Here is a 5507-nt window from a genome sequence, read left to right as displayed (position 1 = left end):
GGCACTGCATCTGCATCTCCATCAGGATAGAACCTTTTCCTCCAAAGAAGAGTGAAGGTCAAAATCAACCCTTCCCCATGTTATTGAAGTACGAATGGAGAGGGAGTGTCTGTTGGAAGAGTGATGCAAATTACAATGGAACTGTTGTACTGGCTATGTTTATGTGCGTCAAAGTCTGTGTATGTCTTGGGTAAAACGGAACGATGCGAACCTATGGAAATATTAATGGACGTAGACTACTTACCAACGTCCACTTAAAATGTCCGCCGCGACATGGGCTCGAATCATTATCAAGCCATCACGCGATGAATACGCTAAGCATGGAACTATATCCCTTTCCATTACCTCCACATCACCATCCAGCCAAGCAACAGCAGGTCACGACAGATTCTCACCAGACTAGTGAAGCGACTCTCACGCTAGGGCAGGCTTCTTGAAGTTTACCAGATACGTGTTTGTTATGTGGATCACGTCGCTGCTTCATGCATACAGAATTTAAGCCCACCCTAACCCTCTTACTCCCTGTTATCCAGCATGACACCACCACCACCACCACCTCCTTCACCCAAACGACCACCACCACCTCTATCACTACTGCCATCACCTCTACCACCTTCCCCTCGAACACCAGTACCACCATCACAACCAGCACTTCCACGACCTCCACCGGCAACATCACCCCCACCATCATTATCGCACCTCATTTTAGCAGACGCATTTATAATCGTCTTTTGAATGCACTACTGCTGTAATTTTTCCAAGTGGAACCACGTTGAGTACACCGCTTCCCGTCCGATCAGCGAAGTTAAGCAACGTTGGGTCTGGTTAGTACTTGGATGGGTGACCGCCTGGGAACACCAGATGCTGTTGGCATCCCTAAGTGTCAGGTGGGGTTGGTGGAGGATTAGTGCCCCTCCCTGTAAAACAATTAACTCTAAGCCATTGGCCACCCCGTCTGGGATACTTGGCGTCTGGCAATGGATGGATGGATGGATGGGAAGAATTATGCTTACATGTGGAAATGTTTACTGGGAAAAGATACACCAGTTTTGGCTCGAGTTGGACCCTCGTCAGAATATGGTATTTTCACAATGAACAACATCTTCATATGTAGATATTATTCCTATACATATATTCATCAGATACCTTGCCCTGCGAGTACAGAAGCATTCCAAAGAAAGTTTTTACACAACTGGCAATGTGTGAGTCGAAGAATCAAGCAGCTCCACCACCTTGTTTTCTATCTCCAGGATTCATACACTCCCATGAAAAAGTTCTTGAACACCTGAGCACTATGGATGTGGGAATGAGCGGAATGAGGCTTGTAATCATGGAATGGTTAGTATACTAGACTGCGAGTGACCTAATCTCTTGGCCATTACACTCGTACACAATACCTAACAATTATTGCTGAAGCAGAAAACGGTGCGTTACAACACATCAAAGATAACTGTTGTCAGATTTTTTCATTCATTTTACTAGATTGCATAGCGATGGTAGAATTCGAAAAGTTTTGGTGATGGTGTACACGCGATTGCACTACTGCCGATGCACGCCATTTTGCGGGACACTGGTTTGAAATTTTTAAATGCCACAACCAGATAGTTTTATTCATTTCTGGGAACCCTCGGACATTTCAGGGATCAAGACCAACCTTGATTAACTTACAGTAGATATAGTTAAAAGCATACTCATTGCTACTAAACCCAGACGATTTCATTCTACTGAAGGAAATCTGTGTTATCTCTTAACACACAACTTAACCAATATCACAGTGGGAGATGGAGGGAAAAACACCACTGCACGCCATTTTATGAAACACATTTATCTAGGTCTGACATCCTTCATGATGCAAGTAGCCTATTAGAGCACTCCCAGGCTCCTATAACGCTTAATATTCAACCGAAGCCACAACTGGAATGCAAGTATTTTGAAATTCGGTATACTTATTTCGTAACATTTGGAGAAGCTATTGTTCTATAACACTTCCGTTGCAAATGAACAATAAGAAGCGGTGCAAAGGCACAGCAAACCAGTCCCCTGCAGTCATTTTAGTGCTGGCGTATGAACACAACAGGATATCTAGTCAAAGATGTCACATATCAAATTTGGAGTAAATCGGGTGAAAATTGACGATTTTATGCCCTTTTGAAATGTTAGGCCCGACCCACCTGACATCGATCCCCCTACCGCTAACTGGAGAACGACCTCCCTGATGTAATTAGGCATATAATAGGATGCAGATTTGAAAGACGAATTTAAAAGGACTTGTGGCGAAAAAACGATCTTTATTTTTGCATATTTTGACCCTATAGCCTGGGCCTTGGCCCACTTTGCCCCCAAATTTCATAAGGTGATCAGAAGATCATAGCCCGTCATCCCTGTAATTTTAGTTAAAACCACACCAGTAGTTTTCGCGTAAAGTTGTTAACAGACAGACAGACAGACAGATAGACACAAAAACAAACAGACAAACCGAGTGAAAACAATACCCGTCCCTGAGCCCATTCGGGGCGGGGACAGGTAATAAAGGAGTTAACATTAAACATTCACATTATCGTGTGTTTACCTCCTCCCGCAGAAGCCACAACTAGATTTCAGGAAAGAAACCGAGCCTTGTGTGTGTGCGTGCGTGTGTGTGTGTGTGTGTGTGTGTGTGTGTGTGTGTGTGTGTGTGTGTGTGTGTGTGTGTGTGTATTTGTGTGTGTGTGTGTGTGTGTGTGTGTGTGTGTGTGTGTGTGTGTGTGTGTGTGTGTGTGTTTTACTTGTTCGTTTTTTTATATTTATCAGAAAATACACACAGGGGATGTGGTGGTGGGAATACGTGTGATTCGCAAGAGATCCAGCCTGCATGAATCTCACACACACACACACACACACACACACACACACACACACACACACACACACACACACACAATCGGTAGAGATGTGGCCTGCAGTTCTAACGGACCCAGGTTCAAATCCCGGCTGGAGCAGACAACAGTTTAAGGATTTGAATTTCATTAAATGAGGCTTTACTGATCTACCAGAATACCAGCCGACATGTCGTAAAAATATCCCTGCTGATACCAATACACCAGTCCTGTATGAGACAACCCTAGCATGTATTCAATGTGGGCGGTGGGTGTTAGCGCCGAAGTGGTAACATGTATAGGTGTATCCGTGGCTCAGTGGGTTAGAGCGCTCCGTTCTGACCGAAGGGTCGGAGGATCGAATCCACCCAAGGGTCATTGGTAGCCATCAGGAAGGGCATCCGGTCATAAAATGCCACACCCTCCAAACCAAAGTCCTCTACCCAGGGGCAACGCCATAGCCCTTATCCAAAAAAAGAGGTACCTGGAGTAAAACTCACTCTTTATGGTATGTAGGAGGACTGCTGGGCCTTGACTGCAGGCCTGTGAAGCCTATGCCCAGAGTCGAACACACACACAAAAAAAATAATAATTAGAAATAATATAAATAATAACAACAGCAGCAATAATAATAATAATAATAATAATAATAATAATGAGGAGAAGAAGAAGAAGAAGAAGAAGAAATAAATAATTAAAAAGGAGCCTGCACAATCAGATGGATGACCTGCGAGTGCACTATACCGGTCCTGGTCGTTTCGCCGTAAGTCACTTAGGCCGTAACGTCCAAACTGGCAAACGGCTGAATCCCCTAACTACCTACACAGTCCAAATAACCAAAATAACCACACTTCATCAAGATATTGCTGCAGTTAGGTTAAGTTAGGTTAGGTTACGGCCTAAATGACATATTGCCGAAACGAACAGGACCCCACTATACAAAGGCGGGAACCTGATGGGGGGGGGGGTACTCACCCTCAGACCCCCAAACGCCCACAGTTCACCTTACAAAGTACTGTACATACGTGGTCAAGGCTAAACGTTAGCGAATTTAGGTTTTGAAACTCCAAATACCTGAATGGCCAACTTGACTCCTTCATCATTCATTTGCGACGGAAGTGTTATAGAGGAAGTGTTTGCGAATGTTGCGAAATGACTATACAGCACTTCCGAGTACTTGAATAGCTCTTGTGGCTTCTGCTAAATATTACCCCCATGTGACTTGCTCTCACCTCCATAAAAATGCTTGACGTTAGCTGGAGCTGAAATCCAGAGTTGTCTCGACCATGGGAAGTTAAGTAAATGTAATACAAACACTCTCAGACTTATAAATAAATCCGCCTAACGTTGGCCTTAATAGAATGCTGAAGTTGTCTAATTCTTGCACAAAGCACAACATATCTTACAGCTTCTACACGTTACTCTACGAAACACATTAACATATGGTAGATAGCCTATGCTTGGGCATTTAAAGATTCCAGTGATATTACTCAACGACTCAAAAAGGGGAACAGAAGCCCCAGCACGTCTTAGGGGTTCCTGGATTCCTCACAGCACGACACTTTACGAAACACATTCATGTACGGTACGTCAGATATCTCATGTATTGCTGCTGTTTAAGTATTCTGATGAGATGACCAAACGAACAATGTGGAAGAGAAGCACCTACACAACTTAGAGTTCTTCGAGTCGTCATTTTATGAAACACATTAATTCATACAAAAAGATATTTAATGTTCTCAGGGCACTTAATTTTTTTGATAACACTACAGAACATCAGTGTTTGACGGGGAGAAAAACGAACCACCAATACCACATCTTAGCTGAATCGGTAGAGAGGCGGTTGTAGTCTTGATGGACCCAGGTTCGAATCCCGGCTGGAGCAGGGAATAATTTAAGGATTTGAATTTCGGGGGAAAAAAAACAGACTTTCCTGATCTACCAGAACACGCCGACATGTCGTCAGAGTACCCCCGCTAATACCAGTACACCAGTCCTGTATGAGACAGCCCTAGCATGTATTCAATATGGACGGTGGATGTTAGCGCCAAAGTGGTGACATGTGGAGGTGTGGAGGACTACTGGGCCTTGGGATAGGCCACTCTCCCCGAGAAATAGGCTCTGAAGCCTTTGCCCAGAGTCGGACACATTAAGAGAGGGATATTGCTTCGAGGGAATATCTCAGCGATATATGATATCACGACCACAAAGCACTCCACTTCGCTAAAAACATTCACGGACAAGCCTGATATCTAAAGTTCTGCGGACTGTTAAGCATTCTAATCACGCCTCTTACACAGCGGGCAATGTGGGAAAACGTAGTGGCAGGCCATTTTACGAAACACATTTATATCTTCGTCAGAAATCTTACGTACTGGGGGCATTTAAGTATTCTAATGACAAACTACGTCAGAAAGGGAGAAGGGAATAAAAACATCACCCCCACCAGGGCGTCTTAGAGCACCCGGAGTCGTATATGTGATTCATGAGACTCCTCGTGCACATGAGGGAACGCGAAGAGGGACGCAGTTCACAGGAGGCCGTAAAACCTGGGCAAATCGGATTGTCGGATTGTCGGCCGTCGAGGAAAATAGGAGCTGCCGACTTTTCCGACTTCAAGGAAGACCCCACCACCACATACACACTCGTATA

General features: G+C 44.4%; 1 pseudogene; it reads left to right on the top strand.

Annotated features, from left to right (window-relative positions):
* The first annotated feature begins 756 nt into the window (after positions 1–756).
* On the top strand, positions 757–873 carry LOC145393148 (5S ribosomal RNA; annotated as a pseudogene).
* Positions 874–5507: the final 4634 nt, after the last annotated feature.

Source organism: Coenobita brevimanus, chromosome 23 (genome assembly GCF_032717465.1).
Source record: "Coenobita brevimanus isolate Jiangsu-jjx chromosome 23, ASM3271746v2, whole genome shotgun sequence".
Classification (NCBI taxonomy): Eukaryota; Metazoa; Arthropoda; class Malacostraca; order Decapoda; family Coenobitidae; genus Coenobita; species Coenobita brevimanus.
Note: the sequence above shows the minus strand (reverse complement) of the source record. Positions and strands in the feature narration are given on the sequence as shown.